The sequence below is a fragment of the Sciurus vulgaris genome (assembly GCF_902686455.1).
Source record: "Sciurus vulgaris genome assembly, chromosome: 6".
NCBI classification, from domain to species: Eukaryota; Metazoa; Chordata; class Mammalia; order Rodentia; family Sciuridae; genus Sciurus; species Sciurus vulgaris.
Genome location: NC_136466.1, coordinates 145,560,314 through 145,587,892, shown reverse-complemented (window position 1 = coordinate 145,587,892; position 27,579 = coordinate 145,560,314). Strand labels below are relative to the sequence as shown.

Below are 27,579 nucleotides of genomic sequence, written 5' to 3'. Positions count from 1 at the left end.
TCTATTATTCATTTCCTCTTTATGGAATATGTTTTTGAGATATTCTAAAGTGTAGGCTTACTGATTTCAAATACTTTTAATTTTGCTTGTCACAGAAGGTTTTATTTCATCTACAAATCTGAATCTTAATGTTGCTGGATATAGAATTTTTTGTTGGCATCCATTTTTTTTTTTTTTTTTTTCAGAGCTTGGTACATGTTATTCCAGGATCTAGCTTTGAGAGTCTGGACTGAGAAATCAACTGAGCTCCACATTGGTTTCATCCCATACGTAATCTGATGTTTTTGTCTCACAGCCTTTAATATTCTATCTTTATTCTGTATGCTAGGCATGTTCATTATAATGTGGCTTGATATGAGTCTATTGTAATTTTGCACATTTGGGGTTCTGTAAAACTCTCATATTTGATTTTCCATTTCATTCTTTAGATTTGGGAAATTTTCTGATATTATTTTATTAAAAATATTGTGCATTCCTTTGGTTTGTATCTCCATGCCTTCACTTATCCTGATGAATTTTAATTTTTTTTTTCACATTATCCCATAATTCTTGGAAGTTTTCTTCATGGTTTCTTAACATCTTCTCTCTGTAGTCAACTGTTTTCAATATTATGTTTTGTCTTCATTGCCTGAGGTTCTGTCTTCCAAGTGGTCTAGTCTGTTGGTGATGCTTTCTATTGAATTTTTAATTTGATTTATTGTTTTCTTCATTTCAAGGATTTCTGTGTTTTTTTTTTTTAAGAATCTCTATCTCTTTATTGAAGTGATCTTTTGATACCTGTATTTGCTCTCTTGCATCATCCTTTACTTTCCAGATCAGCTTAACTATGTACATTCTACACTTCTTCTCTGACATTTCTTCCACTGTGGTGTCAATAGATATGTTATTGGAGTATCTTGGTTTGCTTTGGGCAATTTGTTCTCTTGTTTTTTCATGTCATTTGTGTATCTACCCATCTAACAGTATGAATCTGAGGCAGTAAAGTTTCTACCCTGTGGACTTAGAGTGAAGGTTTCCAGTACTCACTGTTTATGGGGAGACAAGTAATAACAACCAATACAAACAATTCACAGCATGAAACCAAATAGTTCCTACTATGCTGTCTACAATGTTAAGTACCACAATAAACAGAAATGATATGATCAGTTATTGCCTATAATAAACACAGCAAATTTGCAACAGGGATTACATTTTCAAATGGTGGACAGGGAAGGAACAGAAGTGATATAGGCACCCCTTTATACTCAAAACACTAGAAAAAATAGGGATAGTAGGAACATACCTCAACATTGTAAAGGCTATCTATGCTAAGCCCACAGCCAACATTATTCTTAATGAAGAAAAACTGAAAGCATTCCCTCTAAAAACTGGAACAAGACAGGGATGCCCTCTTTCACCACTTTCATTCAACATCATCCTTGAAACATCAGCCAGAGCAATTAGACAGACCAAAGAAATTAAAGGGATATGAATAGGAAAAAAAAAAAAAAAAAAAAAAAAAAAGAACTCAAGCTATCTCTATTTGCCAATGACATGATTCTATTTTTAGAGGACCCAAAAAACTCCACTAGAAAACTTCTAGAACTAATAAATGAATTCAGCAAAATAGCAGGATATAAAATCAACACATAAATCTAATGCATTTCTATTCATAAGTGATGAATTCACTGAAAGAGAAATTAGGAAAACTACTCCATTCACAGTAGCCTCAAAAAATACATAAAATACTTGGGAATCAATCTAACAAAAGAGGTGAAAGACCTCTACAATGAGAACTACAGAACACTAAAGAAAGAAATTAAAGAAAACCTTAGAAGATGGAAAGATCTCCCATGTTCTTGGATAGGCAGTATTAATATTGTCAAAAATGTCCATACTGCCAAAGGTGCTATACTGATTTAATGCAATTCCAATTAAAATCTCAATGGCATTCCTCATAGAAATAGAGAAATCAATCATGAAATTCATCTGGAAGAACAAAAGACCCAGGATAGCCAAAGCAATCCTGGGCAGGAAAAGTGATGCAGGAGGTATCACAATACCAGACCTCAAACCCTACTATAGAGCAAAAGTAACAAAGACAGCATGGTATTTGCACCAAAATAGACAAGAAGACCAATGGTACAGAATAGAAGACACAGAGACAAACCCACTTAAGTACAGTTATCTCATACTAGACAAAGGTGCTAAAAACATAAAATGGAGAAAAGATAACCTCTTCAACAAATGGTGTTGGCAAAACTGGAGATCCATATGCAGTAAAAAGTAATTAAACCCCTATCTCTCACCCTGTACAAAAATCAACTCAAAATGGATCAAGGATCTAGGAATTAGAACTGAGACTTTTCACCAAATAGAAGAAAAAGTAGGCCCGAATCCCCATCATGTTGGCTTAGGACCAGACCTCCTTAACAAGACCCCCAGAGCACAAGAAGTAAAAATAAGAATCATTAAATGGGATGGATTCAAACTAAAAAGCTCTTTCTCAGCAAAGAAAATAATCAATAATGTGAAAAGAGAGCCTACAGAGTGGGAGAAAATCTTTTCCACGCACACTTCAGAGCATTAATCTCCAAAATTTACAAAGAACTTAAAAAAACTTTACACCAAAAACACAAAGAACCTAATCAATAAATGGGCTAAGGAACTGGGCAGACACTTCACAGAAGATATACAGGTGATTAACAGATATATGAAAAAGGGGTCATCATCTCTAGTAATCAGAGAAATGCAAATTAAAATCACCATAAAATTTCATATAACTCCAATTAGAATGGCTATTATCAAGAACACAAGCAATAATAAGTGTTGACGGAGATGTGGGGAAAAAGGCACACTCATACATTGTTGGTGAGTTTGCAAATTGGTGCAGCCATTCTGGAAAGCAGTATGGAGATGCCTCAGAAAATTCTAAATGGACCCACCATTTGACCTAACTATCCTACTCCTCAGTTTATACAGAGGACTTAAAATCAGCATACTATAGTAGAGCAGCCATATCAATGTTCATAGCTGCTCAATTCACAATAACTAGATTAAGGAACCAATCTAGATGCCCTTCAATTGATGAATGAATAAAGAAACTGTGGTACATATGCACAATGGAATACTACTCAATCATAAAGAAAAATAAAATTATGGCATTTTCTGGTAAATGCATGGAGTTGGAGAATATCATGATAAGTAAAATAAGTCAAGCCCAAAAAACCAAAAGCTAATGTTTTCTCTGATAAGTGGATAATGATATCTAACAGGAAAGAGGGGCAGCAAGAGGGTAAGAGAAAAAGGAGGAACTTTGGATTGTGTAGAAGGAAATGAGAGGGGTAAAAGAAGGGAAGATAGTGGACTGAGACAGACATCATTACCCTATGTACATGTATGATTACACAAATGGTGTGAATCTACATTGTGTACAACCATAGAAATGAAAAGTTGTACTCCATTTGTGTACAATGAATCAAAATGCAGCCTGTAAAAAAAAAAATTAAAAAAAGATCAATTGGGGAATAAAATAAAATTAAATTGAATTAAAAAGAGAAGTGATATAGGATATGATGGTTATGAGGGAATAGGAGAGAAGATAGAAGTAAAAGATTAAAGGAAGAGAGAAAGAGAGAACAATAGAGATTGGCTATTAGCAGAAGGAAAGAGAATCAAGGGAAACAGGTAGGAGAAAAAAAAAATATATATAAAGCAAAATTTCTTAAAAATATAAAAATAAAAACACAAAATTAAACTAAAATATACTAATCAAACATCCTAGTTCACAAAAAACTAATCCATGTAAAATATCTGACTTCAAAAATGCTAGAGATGAGAGGGAAAAAAAGAGAAAAAAAAAGAAACTCTATAAATGTCCATGTACCATTAAGGTTACAATTAAACAGTGAAAAATAATTCAAAAGAAAAAAACAAAAAAAAATCCTAATGAAAAGTTAAAGAATTCTTTCCACTGGAGTGGAAATATGCTCAGCTTCTCTTCTCAGCAGTTTTAGGCGTGTTCCTCTGGAGTGGATGCTCCACCCTCTGGGCTGCTGGAGTCAGAGAGGTAATCCCATAGGCGGAGTTCCTGGAGGCAGGGTTTAGTCTTAGGCGGGCTCCAGGCTCTTTGCTGAATGCCGATTGGTCTGGAGATTTTAAATCAGCTCACCTCCAGTGCCCAGTACTTGCTGATCCCTGCTGGAAGATTTTACCCCCGGGATCTCTCCTGGGTTCCATTCGTGCGGTGGAGGAGCCAATTCTTAATCCACTATGTCACTTGCAAACCACACGTCTCCTCCTCTGGGGTTCAGTCTCCAGACAATTTCTCCCACCCCACCCTTCCAAGTTCCCAGCCGGATGTGTCTCTCCAGCCCATCCTGAAAGCAGCAGGATTGGAGGGGGAGGGGTAGAGCCCAGGTGGGTTCCATGACCAGTGGTCCCCTGTGTAAACCTCTCTTCACATCTGATTTTCTCCTGCTCACTTAAGCACACTCTGCGTCATGCAGCATGTGTTTACTGGGCCTGTATTTCGGGCCAAACTCAGGTTTACCAGGAATCAGCTTTCTCAGTTGCCGGCCCACACACAGCAGCTGCAGAATTGTTCCTTCCTTTGTCCTCCACACAGAGAGACTGTGCCTGGAGAGACGGTGGCTTCTTTCCCCACACATGGATATCATGCAGCGAGTCCTTCAGGTTTGTTGGGCAATGTCCTTGGTCTCTAAATGCTCCATACCCAGACATGCCTTGGGCCTCCCCAAAAAGCAGGTTCCTTTCATCCCTTATCCCTTTACTACGCTCACTGAGGGACCTCTCTGACTGAAGCTTCCACCCTCTGGGGACTTTTTTTCTTCTTTCATTATATCCAAACTCCTTTGTCCCCAATCTGCTTTGACTGTCCAGTTTTAAGTTCCAGTAAGTTCCTGTGACTTGCTTTTTTGTTCACCCACATTGCAGTGAAGCTGCTGGTCTGCTTTCCTGGTTTCACAAAACAGAGCAGCCAGGAATGCAACCTCCTCTATTTTGCCATCTCCGATCCCTAAAATTGGGCGATTTCTTACAGTGAGTATATACAAAATCTAGGTGAAACGATATTTTTCACAAATTTCTATTTATTTTCCTAATTTAAGTTTCTTCACCTTGTCAGGATATTCTAACAAAAATAAGTGAGAAGTATCCACATTCAACATGTGCTCTCTCTATATGTATACACAGAATCTACATATACACATATGTATGTATGTGTATATGATCATATTTTACATATTCGACTTTCTTTGCTGATTAACATTGTGTGTTCATTCTATATGACATTTAAAGTTGCATTTAAAGTTGTATTTTTGAATTTTTTTACTTCCTTTCTGATAATTAAGAATTAGAAGGAAAAAACCTCTATATGCATTTAAGCCAGAAATTTTCACAAAAAAATTATAACTAAAAAAGTCAGTTCATAGGTATATGTACTACATCTTCATAATGGTTCTATGGTTTGTACAATTAAACATGAATGAATAGGAAATCAATGAGAAGGGAAAATCTTACCCAACTGGCTCTCGAAATTAAATGTTGTGATCTGAAAGAGACAATTCAAATACCTTATATATGATATTCAAAATACCTCTATTGTCATTTTTAAAAGTGTACTTTCTGTACATTATTTCTATACAATAAGTATTTGACTTAATATGAGTGTTATTTTTTGTTTTCTCTTATGCAAGGATAAGATTGAGAAATTGAAACTTATTTTAAGCATTGACTGACAAGATAAGGAGTTGAAATTTCATACCAAATTACAATGAAAATCCTCTGAAATGTTTTACCAGCAAACAAAAGTCACCCGACATGGCGTGAAGTTGGTTGGACCACTGTAGATCAATGCAATGTCCAATCATTCAAGAAATATTTAGTGATGTTTCCTACATACCAGACAAGATTTTTAAAAGGTGAATCATGTACCAAATTCCTATAATACCAGTACTTCAGATTACAAAAGTCAAATCAGTCCTTTCCATTCTGACCTTTCTATCCAGAAAGGAATACTGTAGGTACTTCTCAAGAACACGCCAGAAGATAGCAGGAGTCAGAAGAGATGGAACCAGCAGGAAGATACATGGTAAACTTTAAAGAAATTAGTAAGGCACTAGAGTAAATACCTAACTCAAAGACAGGAAAGAATATGTTTGTCTGAGGTGTTTTTCTGTTTCTCTAAGATACTCAGGAATTATATGCAAGCACACACACACACACACACACACAGAGAGTGAGAGAGAGAGAGAGAGAGAGAGAGAGAGAGAGAGAGAGAGAGAGAGAGATCACCTTGCTTATGTCAGCTGGATCTGACTACTGTGGAGTTTTTCTCATGTATTCTCCCCACAGATTGGCAAATGCCAAGTACTAAAGGTCTAAGAGGATATTTGACCACAGATACAATAGCAATTGTTGCCAGGAGCAGTGGCTTCTGTGGCTCATATTCTTGCAGCTTATGGGTAAAGAAGTGTCCTTGAAAAGACCAATCAAGTAACTATACAAAGTGTTAGGAGAGGATAAACCCCAAATTCACCCAAGCAGAAGATGACTGAGCAATTCTGCTTATTGTGACCACTCTATGGTGATGTTGGTCCCCGAGGCCAGAGGAAACTCCAGGTGGTTTCATGTCTACTGCCAGAAAGTAGAGGCAGAATTCCCCCTTTCAAATTGGAGAATTTTCCTAAACAGTAACTGAACTGAGATAAATCTAAACTTGAAAGAGGCTTAAAATAGTTACAATTAGAGATTAAGGTCTACATGATTCTTAAAGTATGTAAAAATGCAGTTAGGGAGAAACAATGCAGCCTCTGAAACTCACACACAAAATATTCTTCAGTTGATGGGATGTGCCCTTCGAAGTCTGAACACAGGCATCCACATGAAGACTGATAGAAACTATTTACCATCATGTGCCACAGCAAAAATTTTAATGGCTTAAAAGTATTTTATGAATATTTCTGAAGGATTGAACTGCCTGTCACAGTATTGACGTGAAGTCATTCAAATGTTCTTCTGTAGTAATGAATGCTGGCAAAAGTTAAGCACAAAACAATGAGCTGACAGCAGAGATATTTCTCTGTACACTCTCTGTTAATCATTATTCACCAGTTATATTTTCTTTTCTTGCAACTCACCAACACCACCCTAAAGAAAAATGCAAGCACACCTACAGACACTGATGATTAATGGTAAGTTCAGATGTGTAGAAGGCTAGAGAACAAATGATTAACCACTTCATCATTGCCCTGCTGATTTCCAGAACCATGTCAGTGTGAAGGATGCTCTGAAAACAAACACGCTTACATACCATCAATTGGTTTCAAGCAAGCTGTGGTCCTTCCAAAGCTGTGGTCTCGATTATTGATTTTTTAAAAGGTAGCAGTTCTAACAAGTGACCTCAGAGGACTCACTTACCGTGAGCTACAGCCAAATTCCCAGAGTGACCCGAATCAGGGAAATGTCTAAAGTCAGAGTAATCTCCGGGTGACAAGAGTCACTTCTAAAGAGCCTGTGCAAAGTGCCTGACCTCAGACTATGATTCTTGTTTATAATCTAAGTAATGCAGACATGACAGCTTCTGATGTCAACGTGCGAGCAGAAAAAGGAAGCAGAGCTTATTTCAAATCCATGCAGGTTTAAGAAAAAAGACAGCAAACTTTTATGTTTATGGAATCCACTGCACTTTATGAGAAGTCTGTAATTCTTCTGTATCAAATATGCATCTGTCTTTGAAAGAATGTCATATATTCAAGATACTTTCACAATGTAACACTTCTGGGCTGTTTTGTGTACTTTTTTTTTTTTTTTTTTTTTTTTTTTTTTGATTGATTCCAAAATTCTAAGTCCTTTTTATTAAAGATTAAGACAAATTTTTAAAAACTGCTGGAGGCATCCATGCTAGCCATTTTCATCACAGTCAGTCTTTACCAAATACCTATGGTTATTCATTCTTTTTAAGATTCTAATCTCATCTTTAAAACACTCTAAATTTAAAAATGACGAGTTTCTTTAGTCAAGATGTAATCTTCTTGTTGAAGATCTGACTAGATATCTATCAAATTACTCCCCAAAATATATAACACCTAATTTTTCACTTTCTTCTAAGTTTAAAGTTCTTTATCTTCCAAATATTTCATCCTAACAGGCTGCCATCCTCTTCCAAGACTGGAGAACTTTATTGAACTTTACTCAAAATACTTCTGAAATTCTTGGGATTAAGAATGATTGCTCTAGATTGTAGGCAGAGCTAAGTGGTATAAGGTATAATTTTATTTATGTTTGTATTTCTGTTCCTATTGCTGCCTGGGAGCTCTAGCAGGAAAAAAAAAAGATGTTGTATAAATATAATTTATTAATAATAATTTGTTTCAAAACTTTTACAGTGAAAAAAGAACAGGAAAAGATCTGTGAAAAGTTTAAACTTCCCTGAAAAGGTGACTTGCTGGTGGTCTTAAGTTTTTACAGCAAGAATAAAAGGATAGCTCTTCATTGTTTTTATGATCAGAGGACCATATTCTCACACCCAGGTTGATGGCTTCTGCAGAAATAATTTTCCATGGTACAAGTTCATCTGTCTCACCTAACAATGGAAGATTGAACCAGCCCTTACTCCCAAAGTCCTCCTCACTGTCCCTTACTCATAGGATTCCTTTTAAGATAATAGGCAATCTGATACAAAGGTGATTTAGAAATAGTAACTTGAACTTGGACAAGTCATCTAGCTGAAGAAGTCATGCAAGGACCAGGAAATATTTAACTTCACTGTATCAGAAATAAGTCAACAGAAAAATGTAACAAAGAAAGAAAAAAGAAAAGAAGAAAAAACATTAGTCAGAACTTTGTTGATATTGGGTATCCAGATTAAACAGGATATGATGAATGGCAAAAAATGTGGGAAATATTTCCTATGAGAAAATTTTAAAAGAATTGTGGTTGTTTAGCCAAGAGTAGAAAAACTTCAAGAATTTACCCAAACATAAGTGAAGAAATCATTTTCATTTCCGGGACAGGGAAAGGGCATTGCTGAACTTTGTACTATTCAGTTAGAGCTGTAGTTCTCAACCTTGGCCACACAGAGATCCTAGGAGCTTTAAAAACACCAGCACCTAAAGTCCATTTCCAAAGAGCCCCATGATAAGTCTGTGGTGGTGAGGACACCCATGAATTACCTATGGTTTAAAGGCTACCCATTTCAGTGAATAGCTTCAATTGAGAACCAATGAGTTAGAGAACACTGACAGAGTTGAAACCTGCTGAGAGTTTCAGAGAATTAAGGACAATATTTGCACCAATTTTTCACAAACTAGGTCACTGATCACCATCAAAATCATCTGGAGAGCCTTTTTGAAGTGCCCAGGACAAGCCTCTTGTCTCCACTCTTATCCAGTCCAAATCTCTCCCTGACTTTCTGACAACACCTCTCTTCAGATTCCTCTGAGTCTTTTTCCCGACTAAGTCTCAGACTTGTCTCCCAACCTTGCCAGGCCTACAGAGCACAATTTTAGCAGGAAATATACTAAGCCAACTAGAGTGAATCCCCCATGACTGCTATCCAACTCCCCTCATTATCTGACCATATTCTGCATACCTGACCATCTACCCGTAAAATCAAATTACCCAGTCTGCCATTAGCAAGAATCCTATTAGGTCTGTTTGGCAAGAATTTCCCTATGTCTGACATCCCCTCTTAGTATTTTTCCATCCCTTACTCTCTCCTTCCTCCCAACCTGCTCCTTGGCTATAAATTTCTACTTGATTTTGTTGTATTTGGAGTTGAGCTCAATCTCTCTCTCCCTTATTGCAATGGTCTTGACATCAATCTTGAGAGTCTTCCAAACCATTATAACCAGTGTTGGAACAACTCTTCTTCGGTGCATGACATTCTGAGACAATAACAGTGGCAGTCTTCCTCCTCCTAGGCCCCCACTGGGAACCACTTTTATATGCCATCTGGGTGACACTACTCTAAAATGCCCTATCGCTCAAATATTATGAGCTTATACACTATCGAGCTCCCAAGGGAGTAGTACAACAGGAAACTGTATAGGTAAGGAAAGGATATGCTATTGTTCCCCAAAAAAGACAAGATAAATAAGTGTGGTCCAGCTGTAAATATTTTAGAAACAATATCCCTTTAGGATCACAGAAATGCAGAACGATAAAAATGTATAAAGGATTTGATTGATGGGTTTGTTAGCAACAAGGTGCAAAGAGAGAAAAAGGAGAAAAAAAGAAAACAAAAATAGGAAAAAGGAACATAAGCCAGTATTTTAAAGAAACTATGATTTCACAACGGGAAAAGAATGTTAATGCTCAGATTCAAAACTGCAACGAGACCTGTGGAGAGGAAGCCAGGCGACAGTTTCCTGAATCAGGACCTGCAGGCACTCACAGTTTTAATGAAAGTGGGTTACCTTACTTTAAATATGTTCGGAATTGACCTTGGAATTCAAGATGCAACCAAGCTGTAGCCGCAAATACGTTCACCTCTGCAGAGACATTAGCTAGTGTTTCATTTCCCGGTGTGATGTATCCTTATAATACTTGGAAATCACTTTGTAATGTTTTTCATGTAAAATTCTATAAAAAATAATATTAAAACACATGAAGCACTTCAAAATCTTCAAGAATAAAACAGAGAAGGTGACCTTCTGTCTTTACGAAATTAATGTGCCTCAAAGCAGAGGGCTTAACCAAATAACCTTGCAAGGTCTCTACCATTTCTAAAACTATCTTTCTTCACTTCATCAGAAAGTTTATGAAGAATCTATTTATAGACTTATTTTATAGATGGGAAAATAGAGGAAGTAATGGTAAATGGACTTCCCAAGGTGCTAGAGAGGATGTCTATCTGAGTTAAAATTATAATTTATGGTCCCTTAATTGCCCAACTAATTACTGAGCCTGCTGTTAAAAGCACTAAGTTATACTTTATGAATATAAAGTTTGATGCACATTTCCTCTGATATCAAGAGAATTACATCAAATAGAAAGTCTGCTCCACTTTGTATGGGTATTTAGAATTGAATGTTGCATTATTTACATGTGATTGTGAAAGATATGCTACTCACAATATGTATAATAACTTACTTGCATAGAAACTATGGACATGGTGGTCAATTCTTTGATCTTAGACCTTACTGTGCCTCTAAAATTCTCTTTAATATGTTTAAAGATACAAGATACATGTACATCAACAATGTAAACCAGGAGTTTGGAAAAACAAATATTTTACCCTTTGAAAAAGTAAACAAAGCTACATTTTATGAAATATATCTTGTACCAGTTTGACGTTTTAAAAGCATGCCAACAAATGTATATTCAGTTTTGTAACAAATTTAGTGCTTCCTCTATTCAAGACACTAATGAAGGCACTGGATGGGAACATGCAAGAAAACAGTATGAAGTGAGAAGTGAGCTAATCTGGCTTGTATTCAGCAAGATTCACTCTGGTTGCTGGTTTTTGAACAGACTTTGGGGAGTGTTAAGGGGTAAACATAACTGTGTAACACTCAGAATCCATATGCTGAAATCCTAACCCCTAGCGCCTCAGAATGTTATTGTATTTGGAGATAAAGTCTTTAAAGATGTCGTAAGGTAAAATGAAGGTACTAAGGTGACCTTAATATTATATGACTGGGGTCTTCAGGAGAATTGGAGATTGGCACAGAGACACACACAGAAAAAAGGCCTTGTGAAGATGCAGGGAGAAGATGGTAATGAATAAATCAAAGAGAGAGGCCTCACAAACCAACCTCGCTTGGTCTTGGACTTCTGGCCTCCAGAACTGTAAGAAAATATGTTTCCATAGTTTAATCCCCCAAGTCTGTGGTACTTTGTTATGGCAACCTTAGCAAACTAATACAAGACCAACCTAATGAAGCCACAGAAAAAGTGGAACAATCCAGGGACCATTTTAATTATTCTCAACCTGAAAAAAGAAGGTTGATTTATTTCCATCTTTAGTTAAAATTCTCTAAAGTAAACGTGGCCATTATGCTACAGTGGCAGCATAGTGCCTGAATAGACAAAGAATATTCAAGACTATTATGATCATTATTTGCCTTTGATCACTTTAAACATGAGATTAAAGTGTCCTACATACTAACCATTGCATAAATATTTTGAATAAAGTTTCAAAACTGGGAGAAGAAAATAATGGAAACAAAAAGTACTAGAACAGAGAACTGCAAGAAATTTGAAAGGAAAGTCGAGAAACACATTTTTGAGTAAGATCTAAAGTATCGTGGCCAAACACTGCACAGTTCTAGTTGGTAGTATCAGGGTTCTCATTCTTCCCTCTTATTTCTTCTGAATCTATCCCAAATCTGGGATCATGGGGTTTAGTAAACAAAGAGGTTATGAAATACTATGAAGAAGAAAAATTGTCCCAGCAGTTGGGATTTCTCACGATTTTTTCTCTCACCTTGATTTTGGTTTAGTTTTTGTCCATCATCTTCTGAATTGGGAGTTTAAACATTAGTGTTATGAAGGTCAGAATTAAGAAAGTAGGTCCTAGAATGACTCTTTGAAGAGCCAAAACCCCCCTTCTCATTATTCCTACCACTCTCAAGTGAGCAAACTAACCAGAAAAGGGGCTGGGGATAGCAAAGAAGACTTCTTCCACACAGCTGGTTATATATTGATAAATAAATCCAGTTTTGTTTTGTTTTTTTTCACATACCAGAATGTGACCACTGGGGATCTTCTCAGTAAAACATTAACCAACTCTCGTTATTGAAGCAAGGCAATGAATAACAAGGAGGACTTTGGCTCTAATCTACAGCCGAAAACAAACTGTATGAGGCATGATAACTCAAGAGCAAGCAGATTACTGACCCTTCATAGACGGACTCCTAAGAGAAAAGGTAAAGTTCTTGCAGGTCGTGCAGCCAGCTGTCTCATTAAAATTAAGGTTGAGTATTCTTCCATTGTGTTTTTAAGGAAAACAAAGCCAAAATAAATGAGGAAGAACAGAATTCTCAGAGTGATGTAGTGGAGCATCATGCAATCAGACAGACTTAGGAAGCTGAGCTCTATCATTCTTAAATTGTCAGACTATGGAATATTAATGTTTTTAAGCCCTAGTTCCCTTTATATAAATGGGATAATAATATCCACTTCCCAGAGAGATTGTGAAGATAAAATATGTAAATCATTTAGTACCATGCCCGGCACACAGAAGATACAGTAAATAGTGTATTTGTATTTCTTCCTTTATGCCTTTACGGTGAGTCTATTTATGGCATTGCTTGAACTCTCAGCTAATATTTATCAAGGAATGTGACAGCCAGACATGCTTTTAAGTTTATTGAAGTGTTCTCCAAACTCTGTCTTAGGAGGCCAACGTGACCTGGTAAAGATTTCTACTCCTCTGTTCCTCCCACTTCACCTTCTTTGCCATTCCTTTCTTTGCTGTTTGCTACTATAATTTTCTAGTGTAGGAAATCTAGGTCATTACAATGGCTGGGTGAGCAGTATGGAAGAAGAAAGAAATATTAATGGTTGTACTTGAAACATTGGCATTAATTTCATAAGAAATATGTCTAATCAGATAAATATCAAAATGAAAAATAAGATGGATTAAAATTACTTGCAGTTTGTCTTAGTCAGTTTGGGGTGCCATAACAAAATGACATAGACCAGGTGCCTTTAACCTCTCACAGTTCTGGAGGTTAGCATGTTCAAGATGGAGGTGCCAACAGACTTAACTTTTGGTGAGGGAGTGCCTCTTGACTTGTAGAGAGCCACCTTGTCATTCTCACATGGCCTTCCCTCATGCAGGTACCAGGAGGACCCCTTTCTCCTCCTCTTTTAAGTCCACTAATTCTCTCTTGAGACCTCACCACCCTCTTTGCCAAACCTAAGTTAATTACCTCGTAAAGACCCCAACTCCAAATGTATTAAATTCAGGGTTAGGGCTTCAGTGCATAAACCTGAGGGAGACAAAGTTCAATCCATTAGCACAACTTATAAGCAAGTACACATTTTATTTATTTACTCTTTTTTTTATTATTTATTTTGTGACACAAGGAATCCAACCCAGAGTCGCACATGCAATAGGCAAACACTATATGCTAAGCCCCATCCCCTTTCCTCTCTTTCTGATATTTCAAATAAATAGAAGCATCCCTCCTGAATACATCCCGAGAGCCTTATGTATAAGTTGCCAATCCTCAGTATTGGAACTTCTAAAAGGTAGGTACCTAGAAAATATTTCAAATGAAATCTAAATGAGATTAAGCAGGAAGATTATTCATCCAAAGCAAAGAAGAATTCCCAAGTTTCAGGGAATCTGTATTTTGATTTAGTTAAAGTACTCCACATAATCTCAAAGAATAAATCACAATAGGTTTAAAAGTGCTATTTCTAAAATAGAAAAATGACTTTGGCAAGAATAAATACTAGTAAGAATATAAGATCCCATCTAGTTTCAGATCTTTTAAGAAATTAAGTTTTTACTGGATTAGGGATGAGAAAGAAAGTTACAAGAACAAAGAATTAAATAATGGAAACAGGAGAGGAAAAAAAGTACAAATGGGAGCCACCTAGGGCAAAAGGCAAAATGCATGGAAACAAAAATGTCAAAAGAGATGAGCTAGGTAGGAGAGAATTCATGGGGAGATGTGGAATCGAGGCTGGCAGCAGAGGCAAGTGGAAGACTCCGGTGCTTGCAGCAGCCTGGTCACTATTCTGAGAGAAGATAAACAATGGAGGAGGGAGTGGCTGGGGGTGTACCGGGGTGACAGCACAAAGCACAACACAAATTCCTGACATGCCATCATTTCCTGCCAGTAAGAAGACAAAATCATGACTCCTTTACATGCTGGGATTGTACCCATAGATGTCTTGGCCATTGCTCTCCTTGGAGCTGCTTCTAAAGATGGCTACAAACTTTGTGGTCCTCACTAGGAGCAGAAAAGTCAGTCTTTTCTTTCTGTGGGACTGTGGCCCTGTCCCACAGGCATAGCCCAACACATGCGGCATCCGTGTTAGGACGCGCTTAGTACCTGGATAAGGAGTACAGAATGCACATGTCACAGCTAGCATGGGGAGGCAACGGTCTTATTCCACCCTGAGATACCACAAGGTGATCACCTAACTCTTTTCTTCCCTGTGTCAACATACAAGTCACTTCCAGAGGCAGAGGGCACGGGCAGAACGAAAGCATTTCCTACCAATCTGATGCAGAGTATATCAGCATCATGAGTCACTGAACTGCAAGGTTCGAAGACTTAAAGACTCCAGTACATGCCTTATTTTTCCATTGAGCCTCATTTATAAAACACAGTTTTTTGTTGTTGTTGTTGTTTGTTTTTTTTTTATTTGGTACCAGGGATTGAACCCAGGTGCACTTAAACACTGAGCCATATCCTTGACCCGTTTTTTGTATTTTATTTACAGACAGGGTCTCACTGAGTTGCTTAGAACCTTGCTTTTGCTCAGGCTGGCTTTAAAAACTTGTGATCCTCCTGCCTCAGCCTCCTGAGCCACTGGGATTATAGGCAAGCATCACAGCTCTTGGCGGATTCTTGTAAATCTTAAGAGGTAAGTATTATTTTATCCTTCCACAAGGATGAAGAAATTCAGAGAGGTTAAGATGCTAGTCTAAGGTCACATGTATTTCATCTGGTACAGCAGGGCTCAAATTAGGGTATTGCTGACTTCAAAGCTCATGTTCTTTCTGGAACACTGAACCAGTAAATAAGTAGAATAAATAAATAAATTGGACTATGTATTTTTATAGGAAATTACTCCCTTAGTAAAATAAACAAGTAAACCAATAAATAAAGTGACTCAAAGGAGTCTTAGTTATAGGTGTGCTCCCTACCAGCACGTATATTCCCAGCAAAAGATCAACTTACATTGACAGTGTTGACATCATCTACAAGAGTGCAGTATAAATTGTTCTTATTCCACATGAAGAGACAGCACTGAGAAACTGAGGAGTAAGCCAGGGAAGGAAAGGGAGCAAAAAAAAAAAAAAAAAAAAAAAAAAAAACACAGTTGCAGGGATTAAACATTAAGAATTTCATGCCTACAACCACAGAACACTAAAACCCCCAAATGGAACTCTTCTGAGCATGGAGCCCTGATCAAGGACACTATTTGCAGACCATCCAATGTCCCAATGTCTGGTTACAACCCATTTTGCTATCAAATCCTCCTATCCTAGAATAATTGTCTCCATCGTCAGCACGCTTGGCAATCAGCCATTCCCAATTCCTAATAAAGCCTATTCTTCCTATTTGCCTTGATCTGTTTCAATTGGTTAAAAACAAATCTGAAGCATTTATAAAAATTTAAAAAGAGAGAACTGTTAAAAATTGTTCTATGTGCTTTCTTTGACCCACTGTCAAAGACATGAGACTCATTCTTTTTAAAACTAGTTATTTTTATCATTGTTATCATTATAAAATGATACACTGAAAAATTGAAATAAATTTCAAGCAATTCAGGATAGAAGAGCAAAAATCTCATCAGCTTCTATCCCTAGAATCCCTTCCAAGAGTTATCACTAGTAAGATGACTTCTTTTCAGGTCCATTGGTAGTTATTTATGTAAAGTTAAAGAAAATATTTATACCTTTGATTCCTGTTTTGTCAGCAATAACAATGAAAACTAGGACCTTCAGAATCAGTTGTCCACTTCCCAACTCTTCCTTTAAGCTCTCTTCCTATCAGATTTGGTCACTGCTGTCTGGTAGGCTGATTGATTCATCCTCTTTCCTCTTGTCTTTTATCCTGAGTGCCCGCAAGATAATTTTCTCACAGAGGTAGTATGTGCAATGTTCTGTGCTTATATGTGTTCAAAGTGTAAATTTTTAGATAATATGTAATAGATAGTACAAAGTATAGTCCAGAGTTACAAACTGCCATTTTTGCTATAATTTTAAGTCATTTCTTCATTGTCTTCTAGCATCCAGAATTGCTGAGACAATTATTCTCCTTCCTGTTGTAAACAAATTATCTCCCTTCTTCAGAGGCTTTTAAGAATCTTCCTCTTCCCTTGGAGTTTTGAAGTTTAAATGATATTTCTATATTTTTTCCCATTGATTTTTCTTAGTATTTGGTTCACCTTCAGTGGCTCCTGAGGACCTGAACTTCCTACTATTTGGGAAGAAATTCTCCTATTAACATGTATAATCATTTCCTCTTCTTATAGAACTTTATTAAGATTTGTTAAACGAATTAAAATAAGTTAAAAATATCATATTTTTCAAATCTAAGTTGTATTATTCTTTCTGGGATATTTTGTCAACTTCATCTTCCAGATAACCAGTTTTGCTTTAAGTCATGGTCATTCCATTATTCATTCCGTCCACTAAATTTTGTACTTTGGCAATCATTTAATTCCCAGGAGTGTTTCTTATTCAGTTTGTTCATTCTTTGAGGGAAAGTTGTATCTTTTGAAATCTCAGCTTCTGTGTTCAGTATTATCTTCTGTTTTCTCTGTGATCATTTGTTACAGATTTTTATCTTTGTCTTTCTCTTCACCCTGTTTTCCCTAAAAACCTGATGTCTGTGGATTTATGAATGAAGTTCTAGCTTATTAGATTAAGCAATTGATCTGGTTTTCCTCTGTATTTATGTAATGATTTCTCTATCACACCCCCAAATAGACAACTTCTCTAAAATTGCAATTGGCTGCCCATTCTATAGGTGGGAATAACGTGGCTAAAAGCAGGAAAATTAGAGCAAACAAGCTAGCAGGTGAGGATCTCCACAACTCTGGGCACAACAATTCAAAACTCAGAAATTGTTGAGTTTCAGTCAGTGAGTGTGTATGGGTGGGTGTGTTCATGTGCATCAGTTGGGGAAGTTTCAAAGTTACCTGATGATCCACCAAGCTGCTGTCAGCTCCCCATGTCAGGAGTTCATCCCCAGCAGATTGGGAGGTGCCACATCTGTACAGAAAGAAGCCTTCAGGACTTTGGCAAAACCAGGAATGGAAGCCACTCTGAATATGCAGAGAGCAAGTTTTTTGAATGCAGTTGTTAATTGATTTCCCGGATGACTGTCCTCCATCAAGCCTGTTTGCAGATGCTACTCTTCTTATTATGAGGCTCTTGTTACAGCTTCTCTTGGTTCTTCTACAGAACATGATGCTCATGCATAGTCCCTTTGATTGTGAGTCTCTCATTTCTGATTTTCCATCACTCCAACTCCATCTGCTTTGTTTTATGGAATTCTTCAAATTGAGATTTTGTTTTCCAAAGAAAATTTGATTTCATTTTTTTCAAAATATAATTTGTATCATTGCAAAGAGATCTTTGACAAGAGGAAAGATGGGTGAACATGCAGAAGTTTTGTTCATGAGTCAGTAAAAGACAGTGACCTTAATTAAGCTGACTTGGAGAAAATAAACTATGTCTTCCTTATGAGGAAAAATATTTGAATAAAGTAATTATCTCAAGAAGTGGAGGAGGCTTCATCAGCTCTACATATAGAGAGAGCTGGACAGAAAGGGTGAGTTAGAGTGTGTCATGAAGAGACACGGGTTAAAACTCTATATGTGAAAGATATTAATACCTGAGTACTGCTCAAAATGCCAGACACTGGTATAAAGCAGTCACAATTAGACATAGTCTTATTAATTAACAGCTTACATTTTCAAGGTGCCTCATTACTATAATTACTCACAACAGATCAGGAGAAAAAGAAAATCTCACATTGTACTGTGAATCAGCATTAGAAACAGATATGAACCCACAATTCTGTACTTAGTAGCTTGAACCATTTTGATACCACTCTGCTTGAATGTGTTTCCTAAAAGAAGGAACCAACATGTTTCCACCTTAGATACAGGGGTCTATTTGGAATATGTTTCACATAATTCAACTTAGCATTAGAGTTCCTGATGAATATATTGATAACATATACTATATAAAATAACACAAATGCATAGTAAGAGTTTTAAAGTCAGAAAAATTCACAAGAAGCCCATCTGTCAAATGTTGTACCATTCACTGAGGTATTGTAAACCAATCAAATGACAACATCAAGCTATTGACTTAAGAAAATTAATGCTTTCTATTACACCATTATGAAAACTAGGTTAGCCACATGTCTGTGGATCCAGAAGATTTTTTTTAAGTTTAGAATATACTTCAAAATATACTTTTTTGAGTCAAAAAGCATAACACCCTGGTTTTAAAAGAGTTTCCTACAGGGATTATTCCTTAATACCAGGTAGAAAGTCATGGCAGTTTGTGATTTGCAGTAAGATGTGGCACATCCAATGAAACAGTAATTAAATAGTGCTTCCAAGGACCTTCTACCACAAAGAATTTGATCTTATTAATTTGTCTGAATTGCTAAAGTCATACTTTCATCTTTTTTTGGTCATGTTCCCAGAAACTTCTGAAGTATCTAAAGCAAATAAATAATCTGTATCTGCTGTTTCAGAGGAGTGAGGAAATGACCAATTTAGACTTTTCTCCAGATCAACGTGTTCTATAAAAATGGGATAAATAGTAGATGACCCAAACAAAACTGGAGTCTGGCCAATAGAAAAAGAAAAATTCTTCTCTTTGATACATCTGAGCTCTCAGTGAAGAAAAACAAATAACTAGCAAGTAGCTCATGGTGCTTTGTGAATATCTTGTTTTATGAGGAAGAAATTAATTCCTCAATAATGAAAATGATGGTTCTTCCCACATCTTGAAACATGGTCATCTCTAAGAGATTGAAGATATTCAGAATACAAATTCTAAAACTTAGCATTGAAATGTTCTTTGCCTCACCCATAAGCAAACATTTTTAATTGCGCTGACATTTCAAAAAGACCAATTTGATAAAATTTACCATTTTTGGTAGATTGCTGTAGAATAAGTTAAACTTACTCTGGTTGAAACTTTATCATGATAGTATAATTTAAAATTTCTTTGTATTTTTTCAGCTTGCATATCATGTATGTGGTTAAAATGGTTATAGCTGTCTTGCTGATAGTTGCTTATTTTCTTTAGTATAGCAAAATAGAAATTATGTTTTCAAAGATGCAGGTCAAATTATTTTAAAGAGTTCTGGTTCAGTAATCAGAATGGAATGATTTTTCTTTGTTCTAACAACTTCTATAATTTTAGGTGAATTTTCCTGTGCTAAAAAAGAGGGAGAAACCCAGTGAAAGCAGTCCAAGTAATCTACTTATATGTGCCATTAAGAATGAAACTGGATAATGCGTCAGACAACCTTCTTTAGTTTACTCATGAGGAAAACTGAGGACCTGAGAAATTAGGAAATGCAGCTAATTTTAGTCAGCTGTTTCATTTAGTTGAAGAGCTGAGACTGAAACTCAGGTCTCTGACATTCAGTTGATTAGCCTTTCCACAATATCATACTGCATCCCTTTAATTTACAAAGATTAAAGAAAAATATTAAGTGAGATGGGGAAAGAAATTCAAAGTCACTAGTATCTTCTAAGGAAGCAGTAGTTGTAGAATAATCTTAAAAAGGAAGATTTTTCCCCATTAGATTTCTTATAAAGGCATGTTTCAGATTTTAGGTTGGATAATTATGTGTCTATCTACAAAGGATCATGATCAGATTACTAGGTATGTGACATACAGAATTATGAAGCCCTGAAAATCAGATTTCTTTGTTTTTTTTCACTGAATGGTTGTTCACTTTCTATTTTTTGCTTTGTAACCTACTTTCCAAACCGATGTTACTGCCATAAATAGATCAATGAACCTATCGTAATAAATCATTACTTGGTTCTCAAAAAATAAATCTCAAAAATGCTATAGATAGAATGTAGTTCTTAAAGAACTAGATGTAAGACCAGCAAGCAAAACACAAGACCATCTTCAGGAATGTTAATGTGGCATTACCGGAGGTATAACTACCAGTTGATAGGTGGCCACATATCTTGAAGCTGAAGTGAGATTCTGATGTAAACACAAGATATCAACAGAGTTCAAATACGTCAATCACTGACTTATAGTCAGAAACAGTCTAGGCAATGGAAGTTGTTTGAATAAACAGTGAGGATCGGAAAGACTGTTCAGTGAAGGAGTGCACAATGAAAGGAGATGAGGATTAGAATACATGGCATAACAAATCCCACCATTATGTGTAATTATAGTGCACCAGTAAAAAATAATACAGACTGGGACACCTACTCTCACCTGGTACACTTGCTCCATAACCTATTTTCAATTTCACTTTGGAGCATTCTTGTTTCAGTTATTTACTCTCTGCATGAGGGTTTTGGTGAGCAGGGATCTAATAGGTAAATAAATAATGCAGTGACTTCTGCAGAGACAAAGATCAGTGTGGCGAATAGGAAGCCTCCAATTCATTGGAGGAAACTCTGAGAGGGTCAAAGACCCTTTCTAGCTCAGAAAGTCTATTAGTTTAACTTCTAAAGCCAGGGGGAGATTTTATGAAGCCCAGCAGAATTTAATCCATGAAGGAAAGGAGAATGATGGCCATAAAGGTACTTTATCTAGTTTGCCCTTATTGAAAAATCACAGGTAAAGATACAATAGAAATATAATGGCAGATTTAATTCAGTAAGACTGCATAGAAAAGAATATAGCAAATAATGAGATAATATTAGAGAGGATTAAGTCTCAGAATAAGAATTTTCTCTCATGTACCTAGGACCTGAAGAGGAAGTATAACTTTCTGCCACCTACCCAGGTTTCTGTTTTATTTTTAGCCATTGATTTATGGTAGAAATAAGTTTTGAGGAGGAATCTCAAGCAGTATCTTTGTTCTTTAGGTTTCATTTAGCAAACAGCTCTGACTGTAACTCCTCCATTATGCCTTTAATATCTAAGTCAATAGAACTAAATTCAAAATTGCTTTAAATAACTGAACCATCTGAAGCAGTAGTCACACACAAAGCATTTAGCCAAAATGTAAATTCAGTCAATTTAATATCACCATTCTTTGAAATATCTACTCTATGAGTCATAGTCAGATAGAAAAGCATTTGCAACATACGGAATTTTTAAAGAAAATAAAGAAACTTTAAAGGAAGTTTATTTTTTTCATAATATTAGAAAAACAACAAGGGAGTAGCTTCCCACATACCCGTGAAATAACAACTCACAAGAATATACACTGGTACACAATAATATAATAAGATGAACACAAGAAACAATCACTTGCTGAAACAATAAAAATAGGTATAAAACTGAAAAAAAAATTAAATCAACTCTATGAAGAAACCAAACCAAGAATTAAAAGAAAACTAAACAGAGCAAAGAATAGAAGGGAAGATACTGAGAGTGGAGAGCAGAGAAAATATGGAAGCAAACAGGAAATAATATACTTCAAAGGCAAATAATTTAAAAATGACAGTCAAAGATATAGATAGAAACATTTCAGATTTAAAAATATTAAAAACCTGAAGTTTCACCAAGGCAAATTTAAAAACAGAAGACCACAAGAAATATTATAGTGAAATATTAGATCTTATGGATAATAATCCAAGAAGCATCTTAGAAAGAAAATAACTAAAATTATCTTAGCCTAAGCCTTCTCTTCTGCAAAAATGAATGCCAGAAAGTACATGTAATTCCTTAGATTTCAAAAACAGTACTTCATGATTAATTTTATGCTAGTTAAATTATCCTTTATTTCAAATTGGCAACTGTAAGATATTCTAAAATTTGAAAGATTCAGAACATTTATCATCCTACTATTTTTTCTGAGGAAATCATAAGTTTTTTAGTATAAATACATTTAATGCAATATTTTGGACATAGTTACACTAAAACAAAATTCACTGTTATCTGAAATTCAAATGTGAATGTACAGCCTGTATTCAAACTAAATTACAGGTGTACCACCTGATTTGTAAAATTAGCTTTCGCGTTCATGTTTTATTGTATAGTACAGGAAATATAACTCTAATATTTCTTGTTATATGTATCTCCTGTTCTAAGTTTGTATGAAAATTGTTAACTTGTAGCCTTTATTTTGGATTTATGACTAGAAGATGAAAAAAAGTCAAGAAAATCAAACACTTTCTATAATATTGTACATTGCTAATTGATTAGATAATGATGATCCAGAACCACTCACATTTTGAAGTACTTTTTTAATGAACTCATTCACCATATCTGCTTTGTGCATAGGACTATCCTAAGACCTTTGGAGGTCTCAAATACGTGGCATTACAATAAAATCTTTCTTTAAATTACTAGCTAATTACAGAAAGAGGAATGCATTACAAGAAGCATAAAAGAATAAAATGTGTAATATTTTCAATGGCAACGCAAGGTGTTCTGAATCTTCAACTAACTCCAGCTCTTAGCACATGTGCCTGAAAGAAAAAGTACCATGTAATAAGATTCAAGGATGGAATCACAAATGCAGCAATGCAGTCCCAGTTGGTTATGCTTCCTGAGACTGGCACTTTCTAATTCTCCGTATGTTTTCTTTCTGCCCCTTCTGCATAAACCAGGTTTGCTCAAGCCATGATCACTACAGTTTGCTACCTAGCTGCTGTATGTGCCATTTTTCACATCTCTCACCTTTTTATGGCTGATGAGTTTGTCTTCAAATGTCTACGTCCTCAATTTTGTTCTGTCAATTTCAATTAACTACTGCTGGAAACAATATTGGATCTCATGACCTACTTGTTTCTCCCTCTCCTTAGTGACTGCCAAATGCAACAAATACACATAATCAGAAAATAAAGACTTCAGAAGCTATTTGAGAAGAGGATACATTAAGGAATAATCTACAGGGTAAGGGAAGCATCAGCATGCAGAGAATGCAATAACCCCTTATTAGAAACGCCTAACCTTTCCTTCAGCTCCCGTCCTTCCTGTGCCCACAAGAACCTCCAACGTTTTTGAGCTTAAGAAGCCTCTAGGAGACTTCCTTAAAATTGGGTTATTCTTTTGCTTCTGTCATATTGTCTTCCACCCCCCACTATCCACTCAGATGCCTACAGAATAGTTTTAAATTGAAAAGCCTGTAGAGAGAAAGAGCAATTGTGAACTGAGTAATTTAATTCTTTGATTTCTAGAAAACTTTTAATTTTAAGAACAAATGGAAATGTGCATTTCATGTTCATGGTGTGATAGGAGACTTGTGTCTATGACCTTCAAAAATATGTCAGTATTACAAAAAAGAAAGTTGAAAGGAAGAAAGAAAGAAAGAAAGAAAGAAAGAAAGAAAGAAAGAAAGAAAGAAAGAAACTTTTATTGCAGAATCTCACTATGCTCCAATCACACATTGGTTGGTCTTTGTGTAAGTACTCATAACCAGAAATCCACTTGTCCAGGTTAACATCTAAAATCAAATAAAGTTTAAGTAAATTTCAGTCTAAACCTTAATGTTAAGTAGGAAAATATAGTAGTTTGCTACAATAAAAACCTCATGCTTAGCTATAAAATTGCAGGAGTTTAAAGTGCTCTAGTTGTTCAATTAATGTAAATTGTCAAACATCACTCAAACCAAAGCTCCCTCATTGCATTCAACAATATCTTAATCTAAATTATAGCATAACTGTCTCATCTCCTCATTTCAAAATGCTGCCATCGAATTGTACTTACTCAATTTTCACACAGAAAATTTCTGCACTCTGACCATATCTCAAAATAAACAACAATAAAAACTCCTCTTTGAAAATAACGACTTTTTGTGTATGATTTCACACCATTTAAATGGTAAAAGAATGATTTAATTTACAGACTCACTGATGATAAGCCAACATAAAGAGATTCACAATTTTGACTAAAAATACAAACAAAAACAAATAGTTTGCATATCTAAAAATTTTTTTTATGAAAGTACTTGAGGGATATAGATAGAGTCTAAGTTCTGGTGTCTAAACTTACATAAAACATCTTTTGATGTTTTATAAAGCATCAATAAATGCAAAATTCCTATAAGGATGCTTTATTTATTATAGCAAAACACAAGTGTTTTTTTAAAAAGCAAATTGAGATTCTGAATTAATTAGATATTTCTGATATTTCTGTTTTGTAAATTTCTTTTTTTTATTTATTTATTTTTTTTTTTTTAAGAATAGAACATTACAAAGTTCATGAGAAGGAAGAAACTGCATTTGAAGGCCTGAACCCTTTTGAAAAGTCTCCCCAGGAGCAGAGCAGATAGGCGCCTCCAGTAGCAAACAGTCACCATCCCACTGTGATGTTAATAAGAGGAAGGATACTAGTACAAAGAAACACAGTAATTATAGGGAGAGGTAAATTCTCTTTTTATTCCTGGACTGCCTCTCCATGCAGCCTGCACTTTAAGGCAAGAGCTTTTGTTACACCAAATATACATGCTAATTAAACAATTCTTTAGAAGTCTGCCCTTCACTAATAGGTCAGAGAAGAGCCATGATAGGAACAAATCATTTCCAATTATACCAGATATTAGAAGATACCTGACCTCTAAATCTCCTAAAACTTTTGTTCTGCCTTTCAAGGATGTTGTTTTGCCACCAGTTTTCCACACACTTATCAAAAATATTAATTCCAACTGGTTTCCAGAAACAGTATGTAGATTAAAGGGGTCATAGACTAACTGGACCATTTTATATGTACCTGTGTGGGCACTCAGAAGTAAAATATGCAAGAGAGAAACCAAATTATTGCATGGGATTCCCATAATATTAGTTTGGCTCTTCTGAAGAAAAATACCATGGCAGAAAAGAGGAACCACGCCGGCAATCAGCCAAGTGTGAAATTCTGTATTTAGATATCCTAATTTGTCACAATAATCATATAATTATTTAGCTTAATATGGTTTCCCAAATATATAACTGGAAAGGAAAAACTTGGAGTCTAATTTGCTGAATCCAAGAATGTATGAAATTCTAAACTGAAGTTTCTGTGCAGAAAGTTGGCATGAGTATATTTCCCTAAATGAATTAACTGAGAAGGAAGGGGACTGTCAAGAAGTACGGACTTTTTGCAAAAGGAGCAAGCATATATTTATATTCCTAGTTGGTTTAACTAATTGGTGTGGAGTGAAGTAAATTAGAGTGCCTAATGTAGACAGTTCAAAGTCTGACAATATGGGAGCATGGAGGTTATGATCTGATGCTACATAATAGAGGCTGTGCCCCGGACACACATTCTGGAAAGAAGTTAGAAAAAAATTAAGCATGTGTCCCTGACCTTAAGAAGACTCATTTCTAGGACATGGGTTCGGTATGTACATTTTACTTAACATTTGCCTGCTTTCCAGGGTTTAAAAAATAGGAATTTTTTTTCTTCAATGATAGAAAAATGTTGAGCCATTGAGATGTAATCTGCTACAGTTAATATATGAAAAGAAGTGCTAAATATACCATCGTCTCTCCCCTACGAATTCTCCATGGATGTGTTTCATGATTTATAATTGCTTCAAAGAAACAGGCTCTGAGGAGGACAGTGTACCATGAGGTGTAGGGTGTACAGCCAGGGAGAAGAGGTCAAAGGAAACATTCTTATGGCCATTTTCTTATTTCACCATTATCTCAAGGACAATAGAGTCAGAGTGTATGGACATGTAAAGCAGTCTAAGAGTTGAAAATTTTAGGCTTGTGGAAAAAAAGCAGTGATCACCTAATCCAATCTCTCCCCATGGTCAGAAAATGACCCTAAAGCATCCAGTGTTACAGCACTCAGGGCCTCCAGTGATGGAGAGCTCTCTGCCATTGATGAGCCCAAATCATTTTTGGACAGCTGTGACTATGAGAGAGGGCTACCTTTTACTCAATCAATATCTGCCTCCCTGTGGCTTCTCTCTATTGGTTTATTCCCTAGGACTTCATCCAAATTGCTGATGAAAGTATTGAACAAGACAGGGTCAGAAGCTTCCCTTCAGATTCGCAATGATCACCTGGTCGACACTCCTTGCTTAATCACAGAAGGCTCACCTAATTGTGCTGTTCCCTGTGTGAATGCAGCTGCCGGAAACCTACGGATTCTATCTGTGTTACTGCAGTGTTACAACCTATCAAACTTAAAAGAAGGATTTGGCAAGACCGTTCGGAGTGATTTCACTTTGGCTGTGAGTTATTAGCACTTTCTCTTTTCAGCATCAGCAGACCATCTTTTGTAGAATTGGACTGAGGATAAAGGAACGGTGCCAAAACTGATTTCATGCACTTCTCAATGTAGTCATGGCTAATCTGAAGCTTACTAAAATAAATAAATTAAATAAAAAATTAAAAAGTTCAAATCTTAGCATCTTGTTACAGTTAGAGTTACACTATGGCTCTAATATTTGAGAGGAAAAGCTGATCAACACTTAGCATTTCCACACGGGACAAAAATCTTTTATAAGACCATTTACATTTTGAGTTATGTTTTAGAATATCTTAAAATAAATTATAACCACCACCCTTCAGTATGCTGGAGGACCGATGTTTTTAAGAAAGTGTTTTTAGATGTATTTCCATGGAATATGCATGTGGACCACTTTTTTTTCTTCAAACTCCTTCCTTGGCTTTAAAAACTCTCACTCTTTCTCCCAACTTCTCTTTCTCAGAAAGAAAGGTAGCCTTGATTTACAGTCACAGCTGTCCTAAAGTGATTTGGGCTTGTCAATGGCAGAGAACTCTCTGTCACTGGAAGTATTTGAGTGCTGTAAATTTCTAGATACTTTAGGA

The 27,579-nt window shown here is 35.9% G+C and overlaps 2 long non-coding RNA genes across 5 annotated transcripts in view; one reads left to right on the top strand and one right to left on the bottom strand.

Moving 5' to 3' along the window:
- LOC306664554 overlaps nucleotides 1-21,271 on the bottom strand; it is a 320,843-nt gene extending 299,572 nt beyond the window's left edge. For all 4 annotated transcript variants that reach the window (XR_013764738.1, XR_013764739.1, XR_013764740.1 and 1 more), the window contains exon 1: nucleotides 21,134-21,271. This is a non-coding gene — a long non-coding RNA (uncharacterized lncRNA). The remainder of the gene's footprint in view (nucleotides 1-21,133) is intronic.
- Nucleotides 21,272-21,376: 105 nt separating this feature from the next.
- Nucleotides 21,377-27,099, top strand: LOC306663067. Its single transcript, XR_013764338.1, has 3 exons — nucleotides 21,377-21,444; nucleotides 23,620-23,710; nucleotides 26,732-27,099. It is a non-coding gene; the product is annotated as an uncharacterized lncRNA (long non-coding RNA).
- The last annotated feature ends 480 nt before the right edge of the window (nucleotides 27,100-27,579 follow it).